The sequence below is a fragment of the Oncorhynchus masou genome, unplaced genomic scaffold (genome assembly GCF_036934945.1).
Source record: "Oncorhynchus masou masou isolate Uvic2021 unplaced genomic scaffold, UVic_Omas_1.1 unplaced_scaffold_7117, whole genome shotgun sequence".
NCBI classification, from domain to species: Eukaryota; Metazoa; Chordata; class Actinopteri; order Salmoniformes; family Salmonidae; genus Oncorhynchus; species Oncorhynchus masou.
Window position 1 is genome coordinate 1 of NW_027013584.1, and position 15,783 is coordinate 15,783.

The following is a 15,783-nucleotide window of genomic DNA, read 5'->3' on the forward strand; positions in this document are numbered from 1 at the left end:
TGTACAGTGTTTTACAGTCTAGTGGGTTTACTAAACCTAGTTTATGTACAGTGTTTTACAGACTAGTGGGTTTACTAAACCTAGTTTATGTACAGTGTTTTATAGACCACTGGGTTTACTAAACCTAGTTTATGTTCAGTGTTTTACAGACTAGTGGGTTTACTAAACCTAGTTTATCTACAGTGTTTTACAGACTAGTGGGTTTACTAAACCTAGTTTATGTACAGTGTTTTACAGACTAGTGGGTTTACTAAACCTAGTTTATGTACAGTGTTTTACAGACCAGTGGGTTTACTAAACCTAGTTTATGTACAGTGTTTTACAGACTAGTGGGTTTACTAAACCTCGTTTATGTACAGTGTTTTATAGACCAGTGTGTTTACTCAACCTAGTTTATGTACAGTGTTTTACAGACCAGTGTGTTTAATGTGTGATATTCCTAGGGAGACCCTGGTCATAACGGAAAGCCAGGTCCCACTGGCCCTCTTGGAGAAGCTGGACCACCGGTACAGTGACGCATCATAACACACTCTTACCTGGACCGAACAGAAACAACACAATCATGCACATTTAATGTGCACTAGCTAACGACATCACAGCTCAAGAAGGATTCTCTCCTTGAAGACGTCGTGAAGAGCCACTTGTTATCACATTGATAAATCATCTAATCTTTCTTCTTCCTTTCAGAGTTATCCAGGAAGTCCTGGGATTCCAGGCTTACCAGGAAGGAAGGGAATACCAGTGAGTGACTTACATAGACCTGGCTATCCTTGTCATTAACCGTTCTGTAGTTCAGTAGTTCATTAGTGCTGTAGTGCTATAGTTCAGTAGTGCTGTAGTTCAGCAGTTGAGTAGTTCAGTAGTTCATTAGTTCAGTAGTACTGTAGTTCAGTAGTTCAGTAGTGCTGTAGTTCAGTAGTGCTGTAGTGCTATAGTTCAGTAGTGCTGTAGTTCAGTAGTGCTATAGTTCAGTAGAGCTGTAGTTCAGTAGTTCAGTAGTGCTGTAGTTTAGTAGTTCAGTAGTGCTGTAGTGCTGTAGTTCAGAAGTGCTGTAGTTCAGTAATGCTGTAGTTCAGTAGTTCAGTAGTGCTGTAGTTCAGTAATGCTGTAGTTCAGTAGTGCTGTAGTGCCATAGTTCAGTAGTGCTGTAGTTCAGTTGTGCTGTAGTTCAGTAGTTCAGTAGAGCTGTAGTTCAGTAGTTCAGTAGTGCTGTAGTTTAGTAGTTCAGTAGTGTTGTAGTGCTGTAGTTCAGTAGTGCTGTAGTTCAGTAGTGCTGTAATTCATTAGTTCAGTAGTGCTGTAGTTCAGTAGTGCTGTAGTTCAGTAGTCTTGTAGTGCTGGTGTTCAGTTGTGCTGTAGTTCAGTAGTTCAGTAGAGCTGTAGTTCAGTAGTGCTGTAGTTCAGTGGTGCTGGTGTTCAGTAGTGCTGTAGTTCAGTAGTGCTGTAGTGCTGTAGTTCAGTAGTTCAGTAGTGCTCTAGTTCAGTAGTTCAGTTCAGTAGTTCAGTGGTGCTGTAGTTCAGTAGTTCAGTGCTGTAGTTCTAGTGCTGTAGTGCTCTAGTTCAGTAGTTCAGCTGTAGTTCAGTAGTGCTGTAGTTCAGTAGTGGTAGCTAGTTTAGTAGTAGTGCAGTTCAGTAGTGCTGTAGTTCAGTAGTGCTGTTCAGTAGCGTTTCTGCTGTAGTTCAGTGGTGCTGTAAGTAGTGTTGTAGTTCAGTAAGTTTAGTAGTTCTGGTGCTGTGTAGTTCAGTAGTGCTGAATTTCTTTTCTAAACTAACTGGACTCAACGGTGAACCGGGACCAAAAAGCCAACCTGTATGCAAACTTGGCTAAGAGATACATTCTGAAATGATAAGTTAAATATTAAATGCAAAGGATGACCTTTGTTAAACAATAATTATTGGCTCTGGATAAGAGCCGCCTGCCAAATGACTTAAATGTTAAATGTAAATGTTTATATGTCTGTCGTTAGGGCGACCAGGAGACCTCTGACTTATGGGACTTAACGGACCAGGCGGACCTAAAGGAGGCAAGGTCCGGGCCACACCTCTAAGCTTCTGCTATGCCTACAGAGGGTGGTTGTGTGATACAGTAGATACTACATAGGAATGTTATGCTACAGTCTTAGAAATGTTTATTCCACCTACATCCTAATAGCCTTCATTGGCTGTTCCTGTGGGAGAACCCTTTGAAGAAGTAGAACCCTTTCCGCAGAGGCTTATAAATGTCCTACATGGAACCCAAAAGGGTTCTTAAAAGGTTCTCCCATGGGAACCTTCATTTTCAAGAGTGCACATGCTGTAATACCAATAGATGAAATACCGTCTGCTTCAGTTCCTGCTGCATTCAGACACATTCCAGGCAAACTGCCCATAAGAAGAACAATGGCTGACTGAAAATATGATGTCTGTTTGTGTAAATATTTGACCATCAATATTGAGTTCAAACAAAGGCTAACATGTATTCTGTCATTCCCAGGGTGAACCTGGTCTACAGGGGAAGCCAGGTCTTCATGGGGATCTCGGCCCTAAAGGATCTAAGGTCAGAGAAGCTTCCTCTCTAATGGTGGGGGATTAGAGGAGAATTTTGCAATGCATTCTGGGTACATGATTCAGCAGTAACTCTCAGGGAAAAGACAACATGGGGAGTTTCTCCACTAAGATACAGTACACTCCTTCTTTCATAGAACATTGCGGTGTGTGTGTCCTCCTCTGTTTGTTTAGGAGGTCCAGGGCTGCCCGGTCCAAGAGGACATCAAGGAGATAATGGGGTCAGATGGACAGATCGTATGTTGCTACTATTACTAAATGCTTCTACTAGAAATACTACTCTACCACTCCTACTCTACTATTGTTAATATATTGTCACTGCTAATCTACTAATCTGCTAATCTAATAATCTACTAATCTAATAAACCACTAATCTGCTAATCTAATAAACTACTAATCTACTAATCTGCTAATCTAATAAACTACTAATCTATTGATCTGCTAATCTAATAAACTACTGATCTGCTAATCTACTAATCTGCTAATCTATTAATCTGCTAATCTAATAAACTACTAATCTGCTAATCTAATAAACTACTAATCTACTAATCTGCTAATCTGCTAATCTAATAAACTACTAATCTACTAATATGCTAATCTAATATACTAATAATCTGCTAATCTAATAAACTACCAATCTACTAATCTGCTAATCTACTAATCTGATAATCTGCTAATCTAATAAACTACCAATCTACTAATCTACTAATCTGCTAATCTAATAAACTGCTAATCTGCTAATCTAATAAACTACTAATCTACTAATCTGCTAATCTACTAATCTGATAATCTGCTAATCTAATAAACTACCAATCTACTAATCTACTAATCTGCTAATCTAATAAACTGCTAATCTGCTAATCTAATAAACTACTAATCTACTAATCTGCTAATCTACTAATCTGCTAATCTAATAAACTACTAATCTACTAATATGCTAATCTAATAAACTAATAATCTGCTAATCTAATAAACTACCAATCTACTATTCTAATAATCTACTGATCTGCTAATCTAATAAACTAGTAATCTACTAATCTGCTAATCTACTAATCTGATAATCTAATAAACTACTAATCTACTAATATGCTAATCTAATAAACTAATAATCTGATAATCTAACAAACTACCAATCTACTATTCTAATAATCTACTGATCTGCTAATCTAATAAACTAGTAATCTACTAATCTGCTAATCCACTAATCTGCTAATCTAATAAACTACTAATCTGCTAATCTAATAAACTACTAATCTGCTAATCTAATAAACTACTAATCTGCTAATCTTCTTATCTGCTAATCTGCTAATCCACCAATCTGCTAATCTAATAAACTACTAATCTACCAATCTACTAATTTGCTAATCTAATAAACTACTAATCTGCTAATTTAATAAATTACTAATCTACTAATCTGCTACTGTTTATACTACTCTACTGCTACTACAATTGTTATTGTATTGTCACTACTAATCTGCTAATCTGCTACTGTTTATACTATACTGCTACTACTAATGTTGTTGTATTGTCCATACTAAACTACTAATCTGCTACTGCTACTACTATTGCTACTCTACTATTGTATTGTATTGTCACTACTAAACTACTAATCTGCTACTGCTACGAAACTACTACTCTGCTACTACTGTTACTACTACTTCTACTACTACTACTACTCTAGCTACTGCTACAATACTACTTCTACGACGACTACTACAACTACAACTACTACTGTTACTAATGTTACTACTATACTACTACTACTACTGTTACTACTGTTACTACTACTACTAATGTTGCTACTACTACTGTTACTACTACTAATGTTAATAATCCTACTACTAGTCAACTACTAGTCTACTACTACTACTATACTACATATGTACTCTAAGATGTCCTCCTGTTCTGATCGTATTGTTTACTACAAGTTTATTCTACTACTTACTATTGCTAGTCTACTTCTACTACTACCATTCTTCTACTACTACTAGTCTACTACTACTACTAGTACTACTACTACTGGTCTACTTTGACTTCTACTACTACTGGTCTACTTTTACTACTACTACTTCTACTACTACTACTGGTCTACTTCTCCTACTACGACTACTACTACTGGTCTACTCCTACTTCTACTACTACAACTACTGGTCTACTTCTACAATTACTGATCTACTTCTACTTCTACTATTACTAGTCTACTACTACTACTACTACTACTGATCTACTACTATGACTACTGGTCTACTTACTTCTACTACTACTAGTCTACTGCTACTACTACTACTACTGATCTACTACTACTACTACTACTTCTACTACTACTGATCTACTTCTACTTACTAGTACTAGTCTACTACTACTACTAGTCTACTTCTACTACTACAACTACTACTAGTAGTCTACTTCTACTACTACAACTAGTACTAGTCTACTTCTACAACAACTACTACTAGTCTACTTCTACTACTACTACTACTAGTTTACTTCTACTACTACTACTACTAGTTTACTTCTACTACTACTACTACTACTACTACTACTACTACTTCACAGAACATGGCCAAGATGTTCAAATGTTCATAAATGACCAGCATGGTCCAATAATAGGCAGAGCAGTTGAAACTGGAGCAGTTGCACGGCCAGGTGGACTGGGGACAGCAAGGAGTCATCATGTCAGGTAGTCCTGAGGCATGGTCCTAGGGCTCAGGTCCTCCGAGAGAGAGAAAGAATGAGAGAAAGAGAGAATTAGAGAGAGCACACTTAAATTCACACAGGACACCGAATAGGACAGAGAGGTACTCCAGATATAACAAACTGACCCTAGCCCCCTGACACATAAACTACTGCAGCATAAATACTGGAGGCTGAGACAGGAGGGGTCAGGAGACACTGTGGCCCCATCCGAGGACACCCGGACAGGGCAAAACAGGAAGGATATAACCCCACCCACTTTGCCAAAGCACAGCCCCCACACCACTACAGGGATATCTTCAACCACCAACTTAACATCCTGAGACAAGGCTGAGTATAGCCTACTACTACTACCCACTACTACTACTAGTCTGCTTCTACTACTACCACTACTTCTACTTGTACTACTACTACTACCAGTACTACTACTGGTCTACTTCTACTACTACTAGTCTACTTCTAATACTACTACTAGTCTACTTCTACTACTACTAGTAGACTAGTCTACTACTACTCTACTACTACTAATACTACTACTTTCTACTACCCTACTAGTACTACTTTTCATCCTACTTCTGCTACTACTACTATTACTACTATCCTACTTCTACTACTACTACTAGTAGTCTACTACTACTACTACTAGTCTACTTCTACTACTACTACTACTACTACTACTATCCTACTTCTACTACTACTACTATCCTACTTCTACTCTAGTACTACTATCCTACTTCTGCTACTACTGGTCTAATTCTACTACTACTACTACTTCTACTACTACTACTACTATCCTACTACTAGTACTACTATCCTACTTACTACTACTACTACTAGTACTACTATCCTACTTCTGCTACTACTGGTCTACTTCTACTACTACTACTACTAGTACTACTATCCTACTTATACTACTACTACTATCCTACTTCTACTACTACTACTACTATCCTACTTATGCTACTACTGGTACATTTCTACTTCTACCACTCTACTCTATTCTATGATATCCTCCTGTTCTGTACCTTTTGTTGTCAGAATACATGTTGCCATGTCTACATTTTGAGCATACTGTGACAGTCTTCTCGTCTAAGTAAAGGTTAAATGAATTCATCTGCATTTCGGGAATTGTTTATTTATTGACGGTAGTCTATACCTATGTATTTCAGTGACTATGACTGCCATGTGGGTATATAATATTTTTCTTTATTTGAATTTTTTATGCATATAGCATTCCGTATGGCATCTCTGTGTTACAGGGAACTGCTGGGGAGCCTGGTGATCCTGGACAGACTGGACCCCATGGAGATCGTGGACCAAAGGTGGGTTGAGTTATATAGATCCTGGACCAAAGGTGGGGTTGGGTTATATTATAGATCCTGGACCAAAGGTGGGGTTGAGTTATATAGATCATGGACCAAAGGTGGGGGTTGAGTTATAATATAGATTTTGGACCAAAGCTAGTGTTGGGTAATATTATAGATCCAGGACCAAAGGTGGGGGATCATGGGTTATATTATAGATCCTGGACAAAAGGTGTGGGGTTGAGTTATAATATAGATTTTGGACCAAAGCTAGTGTTGGGTAATATTATAGATCCAGGACCAAAGGTGGGGTTGGGTTATATTATAGATCATGGACCAAAGGTAGTGTTGGGTTATATTATAGATCCTGGACCAAAGGTAGTGTTGGGTTATATTATAGATCCTAGACCAATGGTAGTGTTGGGTTATATTATAGATCCTGGACAAAAGGTGGGGTTGAGTTATATAGATCATGGACCAAAGGTAGTGTTGGGTTATATTATAGATCATGGACCAAAGGTAGTGTTGGGTTATATTATAGATCATGGACCAATGGTAGTGTTGGGTTATATTATAGATCCTGGACAAAAGGTGGGGTTGAGTTATATAGATCATGGACCAAAGGTAGTGTTGGGTTATATTATAGATCATGGACCAATGGTAGTTTTGGGTTATATTATAGATCATGGACCAAAGGTAGTGTTGGGTTATATTATAGATCATGGACCAATGGTAGTGTTGGGTTATATTATAGATCATGGACCAAAGGTGGGGTTGAGTTATAATATAGAGTATGTACCAAAGGTAGTGTTGGGTTATATTATAGATCCTGGACCAAAGGTGTACTGTGTACTGTAGTTAGTGGACACTTCCCACAGTGTACAGTAATTAGTGGACACTTCCCACAGTGTAATGTAGTTAGTGGACACTTAAAACAGTGCAATGTAGTTAGTGGACACTTCCCACAGTGTACTGTAGTTAGTGGACACTTCCCACAGAGTAATGTAGTTAGTGGACACTTCCCACAGTGTACTGTAGTTAGTGGACACTTCCCACAGAGTAATGTAGTTAGTGGACACTTCCCACAGAGTAATGTAGTTAGTGGACACTTCCCACAGAGTAATGTAGCTAGTGGACACTTCCCACAGTGTACTGTAGTTAGTGGACACTTCCCACAGTGTACTGTAGTTAGTGGACACTTCCCACAGAGTAATGTAGTTAGTGGACACTTCCCACAGTGTACTGTAGTTAGTGGACACTTCTCACAGTGTACTGTAGCTAGTGGACACTTCCCACAGTGTACTGTAGTTAGTGGACACTTCCCACAGTGTACTGTAGTTAGTGGACACTTCCCACAGTGTACTGTAGTTAGTGGACACTTCCCACAGTGTACTGTAGTTAGTGGACACTTCCCACAGTGTACTGTAGTTAGTGGACACTTCCCACAGAGTAATGTAGTTAGTGGACACTTCCCACAGTGTACTGTAGTTAGTGGACACTTCCCACAGAGTAATGTAGTTAGTGGACACTTCCCACAGTGTACTGTAGCTAGTGGACACTTCCCACAGAGTAATGTAGTTAGTGGACACTTCCCACAGTGTACTGTAGTTAGTGGACACTTCCCACAGTGTACTGTAGTTAGTGGACACTTCCCACAGTGTACTGTAGTTAGTGGACACTTACAACAGTGTACTGTAGTTAGTGGACACTTCCCACAGTGTACTGTAGTTAGTGGACACTTCCCACAGTGTACTGTAGCTAGTGGACACTTCCCACAGTGTACTGTAGTTAGTGGACACTTCCCACAGAGTAATGTAGTTAGTGGACACTTCCCACAGTGTACTGTAGCTAGTGGACACTTCCCACAGAGTAATGTAGTTAGTGGACACTTCCCACAGTGTACTGTAGTTAGTGGACACTTCCCACAGTGTACTGTAGTTAGTGGACACTTCCACAGTGTACTGTAGTTAGTGGACACTTCCCACAGTGTACTGTAGTTAGTGGACACTTCCCACAGTGTACTGTAGTTAGTGGACACTTCCCACAGTGTACTGTAGTTAGTGGACACTTCCCACAGTGTACTGTAGTTAGTGGACACTTCCCACAGTGTACTGTAGTTAGTGGACACTTCCCACAGTATAATGTAGTTAGTGGACACTTCCCACAGAGTAATGTAGTTCATCTTCTTCTGTGTTTTAGGGTGACAAAGGAAGAGATGGGTTCAACTATCCGGGACTAAGAGGAGAAACGGTACCGTTTGACATTTGACAAGATGAATGTCGTCAGCTCAAGAGTTCACAATACTGTGATGCTGTTCTATCTGTTTGTCTGTCTTCCAGGGAGTCAGAGGGGACAATGGACGTCCAGGCCCTTGGGGAAGCAGAGGAATTGTGGTAACAAAGGAGAAGCTGGGTTGAAAGGACCAAACGGTGAACCGGTAAGCTCCAGCTGCTGTCATGAACAGCTGAATATACACTTGGATTAGTTTATATCCATTAACGTGGATGGTTAGCCTAGGATTTGCTTTGGTAGTTGCCAAGCCTGAGATAAATATTCTTTGAGAACTGAGTCAGTGTTCTGAAGATGTCTATGTATGCGGTGGACTCAACACTACACATCTCAGCTACCACAGCAAGTGAAATGACTGCAACACTTAACAAAGATCTGCAGTAAGTTTCAGAATGGGTGCCAAGAAAACCCCAAACCTCAACTAAATCTTGTAATAAATAATTTAGAAATTGAGCACGTTGAGGTGACTAAACTGCTTGGAGTAACCCTGGATTGTAAACTGTCATGGTCAAAACATATTGATACAGCAGTAGCTAAGATGTGGAGAAGTCTGTCTATAATAAAGTGCTGCTCTACCTTCTTAACAACACTGTCAACAAGGCAGGTCCTACAGGCCCTAGTTTCTACCTTCTTAACAACACTGTCAACAAGGCAGGTCCTACAGGCCCTAGTTTCTACCTTCTTAACAACACTGTCAACAAGGCAGGTCCTACAGGCCCTAGTTTCTACCTTCTTAATTAACAACACTATAAGCAAGGCAGGTCCTACAGGCCCTAGTTTCTACCTTCTTAACAACACTATCAACAAGGCAGGTCCTACAGGCCCTAGTTTCTACCTTCTTAACAACACTATCAACAAGGCAGGTCCTACAGGCCCTAGTTTCTACCTTCTTAACAACACTATCAACAAGGCAGGTCCTACAGGTCCTAGTTTTGTCACACCTGGACTACTGTTCAGTCGTGTGGTCAGGTAACACAAAAAGGGACTTAGGAAAATTCCAGTTGGCTCAGAACAGGGCAGCACAGCTGGCCCTTAGATGTACACAGAGAGCTAATTTTAATACTATGCATGTCAATCTCTCCTGGCTCAAAGTGGAGGAGAGATTGACTTCATCACTACTTGTATTTGTCAGAGGTATTGTTATGTTGAATACACAGAGCTGTCTGTCTAAACTACTGGCACAAAGTTCAGACACCCATGCATACCCAACAAGACATGCCACCAGAGGTCTCTTCACAGTCCCCAAGTCCAGAACAGACTCTGGGAGGTGCACAGTACTACATAGAGCCATGACTACATGGAACTCTATTCCCAGTACTACATAGAGCCATGACTACATGGAACTCTATTCCACAGTACTACACAGAGCCATGACTACATGGAACTCTATTCCACAGTACTACATAGAGCCATGACTCCATGGAACTCTATTCCACAGTACTACATAGAGCCATGACTACATGGAACTCTATTCCACAGTACTACATAGAGCCATGACTACATGGAACTCTATTCCACAGTAGTACATAGAGCCATGACTACATGGAACTCTATTCCACAGTACTACATAGAGCCATGACTACATGGAACTCTATTCCACAGTACTACATAGAGCCATGACGACATGGAACTCTATTCCACAGTACTACATAGAGCCATGACGACATGGAACAATATTCCACAGTACTACATAGAGCCATGACTACATGGAACTCTATTCCACAGTACTACATAGAGCCATGACGACATGGAACTCTATTCCACAGTACTACATAGAGCCATGACGACATGGAACTCTATTCCACAGTACTACATAGAGCCATGACGACATGGAACTCTATTCCACATCAGGTAACTGATGCAGCAGTAGTATCAGACATAAAAAGCAGGTAAAATACACCTGATGGAACGACGGGGACTGTGAAGAGACACACACAGGCACAGACGCACACGCTAGCACACACACTCTACACAGACAGAATGGTGGTATTACAAACGTTGTATTTAAAGATATGTACTAATGTAATAATGTTACATGTACTGTTTGACTTGATTCAATTAATTTGTTTGGAGGAAGAGCTAATGAGGATCCTTAATAAATACTACGTCATCCAATTTGTGCAATATGTTAGGAATGTTGTGCTTAAGATTCCAGAGTGCGTCTTTAAGAGGTGAGGTCCAGGGTTACCTTGGCAGCTGCTAATCTTAGAGCATTCTGGAAGGAAGGAATCAGTGCTCTAAAGAACATGTTTGTGTTCTATTCTTGAGAAGTGGTGAGCTAACCCAGCTGAGTAACATGTGTTTGGGCTCACTGAAGAACCTGTCTTTGTGTTATTGTTGTCCAGGGACATCCAGGTCAACAGGGAGTGAATGGGAGGAGAGGATCCAGAGGAGGCCCTGGAGCTCCTGTAAGTATACTACCACAGGACACCGGCTGCCTGCGTTACTCTGACTCTGATCAGACAGCAGAAGAACATTTTACTTACTGTTCAAGCTCCACTTCATTTTTATTTATCCTTTATTTAACTAGGCAAGTCAGTTAAGAACTAATTCTTATTTACTATGACGGCCTGGGAACAGTGGGTTAACTGCCTTGTTCAGGGGCAGAACGACAGATTTTTACCTTGTCAGTTCAGGGATTCGATCGAGCAACTTTTCGGTTACTGGCCCAACACAAAGCTACCTGCCGCCTAATGTCTGTTTACCGATCGGTACATTTTTCTTACAGGGTAATCCTGGACCAGAGGGAGACCCTGGCCTTTCTGTAAGTCAACTGTATAAACTTTATATTAAAAACATCATGATATGAAGGGATTCAATCTGTTCCTATTGTGTCATATCTGACGAATAATACTACTGATCAATAATACTACTGATCAATAACACTACTGATCAATAATACTACTGATCAATAATACTACTGATCTGATCCTATAGTGGCATATCCGATCAATAATACTACTGATCAATAATACTACTGATCAATAATACTACTGATCAATAATACTACTAATCAATAATACTACTAATCTGATCATATAGTGGCATATCTGATCAATAATACTACTGATGAATAATACTACTGATCAATAATACTACTGATCTGATCCTATAGTGGCATATCCGATCAATAATACTACTGATCAATAATACTACTGATCAATAATACTACTGATCAATAATACTACCGGTCTGATCCTATGGTGTCATATCTGATCAATAATACTACTGATCAATAATACTACTGATCAATAATACTACTGATCAATAATACTACTGATCAATAATACTACTGATCTGATCCTATAGTGGCATATCCGATCAATAATACTACTGATCAATAATACTACTGATCAATAATACTACCGGTCTGATCCTATGGTGTCATATCTGATCAATAATACTACTGATCTGATCCTATAGTGGCATATCCGATCAATAAGACTACTGGATCAATAATACTACTGATCTGATCCTATAGTGGCATATCCGATCAATAAGACTACTGATCAATAATACTACCGGTCTGATCCTATGATATCCGATCATTAATACTACTGATCAATACTACTGATCTGATCCTATGGTGTCATATCTGATCAATAATACTACTGATCAATAATACTATTTTATTTTATTTATATTTTATTTCACCTTTTATTTAACCAGGTAGGCTAGTTGAGAAGAAGTTCTCATTTGCAACTGCAACCTGGCCAAGATAAAGCATAGCAGTGTGAACAGACAACACAGAGTTACACATGGAGTAAACAATAAACAAGTCAATAACACAATAAACAAGTCAATAACACAGTAGAAAAAAGAGAGTCTATATACATTGTGTGCAAAAGGCATGAGGAGGTAGGCAAATAATTACAGTTTTGCAGATTAACACTGGAGTGATAAATGATCAGATGGTCATGTACAGGTAGAGATATTGGTGTGCAAAAGAGCAGAAAAGTAAATAAATAAAAACAGTATGGGGATGAGGTAGGTAAAATTGGGTGGGCTATTTAGCGATAGACTATGTACAGCTGCAGCGATCGGTTAGCTGCTCAGATAGCAGATGTTTGAAGCTGGTGAGGAGATAAATGTCTCCAACTTCAGCGTATTTTTGCACTGTTCCAGTCACAGGCAGCAGAGAACTGGAAGGAAAGGCGGGAAATGATCAGGGATGATCAGTGAGATACACCTGCTGGAGCGCGTGCTACGGGTGGGTGTTGCCATCGTGACCAGTGAACTGAGACAAGCGGAGCTTTACCTAGCATGGACTTGTAGATGACCTGGAACCAGTGGGTCTGGCGACGAATATGTAGCGAGGGCCAGCAGACTAGAGCATACAGGTCGAGTGGTGGGTGGTATAAGGTGCTTTAGTGACAAAACGGATGGCAATGTGATAAACTGCATCCAGTTTGCTGAGTAGAGTGTTGGAAGCTATTTTGTAGATGACATCGCCGAAGTTGAGGATCGTGTAGGGATAGTCAGTTTTACTAGGGTAAGTTTGGCGGCATGAGTGAAGGAGGCTTTGTTGCGGAATAGAAAGCCGACTCTAGATTTGATTTTCGATTGGAGATGTTTGATATGAGTCTGGAAGGAGAGTTTACAGTCTAGCCAGACACCTAGGTACTTATAGATGTCCACATATCTGGCAACCATCCAGGGTGGTGATACTAGTCAGGCGTGCAGGGTGCAGGCAGCGAACGGTTGAAAAGCATGCATTTGGTTTTACTAGCGTTTAAGAGCAGTTGGAGGCCACGGAAGGAGTGTTGTATGGCATTGAAGCTCTGTTTGGAGGTTAGATAGCACAGTGTGGATGCTCTCCATCCAACCTCACTAAGCTCGAGCTGTTTTGCAAGGAGGAATGGGAAAGAATTTCAGTCTCTCGATGCAAAACTGATAGAGACATACCCCAAGTGACTTTACAGCTTTAATCGCAGCAAAAGGTGGCGCTACAAAGTATTAACTTAAGGGGGCTGAATAATTTGCACGCCCAATTTTTCAGTTTTTGATTTGTTAAAAAGGTTTGAAATATCCAATAAATGTCGCTCCACTTCATATGATTGTGTCCCACTTGTTGTTGATTCTACACAAAAAAATACAGTTTTATATCTTTATGTTTGAAGCCTGAAAATGTGGCAAAAGGCTCGAAAGTTCAAGGGGGTCAATACTTTCGCAAGGCACTGTATCTGTTCTTAGTTCTGCATTTTTTGAACGGAGCATGCTTATCTAAAATGGTGAGGAATTTACTTTTAAAGAATGACCAGGCATCCTCAACTGACGGGATGAGGTCAATGTCCTTCCAGGGTACCCGGCCAGGTCGATTAGAAAGGGGCACTGCTCAGAGAAGTGTTTTAGGGAGCGTTTGACAGTGATGAGAGGTGGTCGTTTAACTGCGTCTGTGAGCGGTGACACAGGCAATGAGGCAGTGATTGCTGAGATCCTGATTGAAGACAGCAGAGGTGTATTTGGAGGGCCAGTTGGTCAGGATGACGTCTATGAGGGTGCCCTTGTTTACAGATTTAGGGTTGTATCTGCTGGGTTCCTTGATGATTTGTGTGAGATTGAGGGCATCTAGCTTAGATTGTAGGACTGCCGGGGTGTTAAGCATATCCCAGTTTAGGTCACCTAACAGAACAAACTCTGGAAGCTAGATGGGGGGCGATCAGTTCACAAATGGTGTCCAGGGCACAGCTGGGAGCTGCGGGGGTCGGTAGCAGGCGGCAACAGTGAGAGGCTTATTTCTGGAGAGAGTCATTTTTAAGATTAGTAGTTCGAACTGTTTGGGTATGGACCTGGAAAGTATGACATTACTTTGCAGGCTATCTCTGCAGTAGACTGCAACTCCTCCCCCTTTGGCAGTTCTATCTTGATGGAAAATGTTATAGTTGGGTATGGAAATCTCAGAATTTTTGTTGGCCTTCCTGAGCCAGGATTCAGACACGGCAAGGACATCAGGGTTAGCAGAGTGTGCTAAAGCAGTGAGTAAAACAAACTTACCGATCTGATCCTATGGTGTCATACCTGATCAATAATACTACCGATCAATAATACTACTAATCAATAATACTACTGATCTGATCCTATAGTGTCATATCTGATTAATCAAATCAAAGTTTATTTGTCACATGCGCCGATTACAACAGGTGTAGACCTTACATAGAAACGCTTATTTACAAGCCCTCACCAACAATGAAGTTTTAAGAACCCCCTCCAAAAAAGTAAGAGATAAGAATAACAAATCATTAAAGAGCAGCAGTAAATAACATATCAGTGAAGACACTTGCCAGTTGGTCAGTGAATGCTCGGAGTACACATCCTGGTAATCCGTCTGAGCCCAGCGGCCTTGTGAATGTTGACCTGTTTAAAGGTCTTACTCACATCGGCTGTGGAGAGCGTGATCACACAGTCTTCCCGGAACAGCTGGTGCTCTCATGCATGATAATACTACTGACCTGTTCCTGTTGTGTCTGTTTGTGTTTGTTTATAATACTGATCTGCTTTGATTTAGGACTGTGATGTTATGAGCTACATCAGAGAGACATGTGGTTGTTGTGGTAAGTGATGATGATTTAGGACTGTGGTGTTATGAGCTACATCAGAGAGACATGTGGTTGTTGTGGTAAGTGATGATGATTTAGGACTGTGATGTTATGAGCTACATCAGAGAGACATGTGGTTGTTGTGGTAAGTGATGATGATTTAGGACTGTGGTGTTATGAGCTACATCAGAGAGACATGTGGTTGTTGTGGTAAGTGATGATGATTTAGGACTGTGGTGTTATGAGCTACATCAGAGAGACATGTGGTTGTTGTGGTAAGTGATGATGATTTAGGACTGTGATGTTATGAGCTACATCAGAGAGACATGTGGTTGTTGTGGTAAGTGATGATGATTTAGGACTGTGGTGTTATGAGCTACATCAGAGAGACATGTGGTTGTTGTGGTAAGTGATGA

General features: G+C 40.3%; 1 long non-coding RNA gene across 1 annotated transcript; it reads left to right on the forward strand.

Moving 5' to 3' along the window:
* Nucleotides 1-2,767: 2,767 nt before the first annotated feature.
* LOC135537109 (uncharacterized) lies at nucleotides 2,768-15,776 on the forward strand. The gene is made up of 7 exons (XR_010455127.1): nucleotides 2,768-2,781; nucleotides 6,498-6,560; nucleotides 8,742-8,792; nucleotides 8,882-8,979; nucleotides 11,177-11,239; nucleotides 11,560-11,595; nucleotides 15,337-15,776. It is a non-coding gene; the product is annotated as an uncharacterized LOC135537109 (long non-coding RNA).
* Nucleotides 15,777-15,783: the final 7 nt, after the last annotated feature.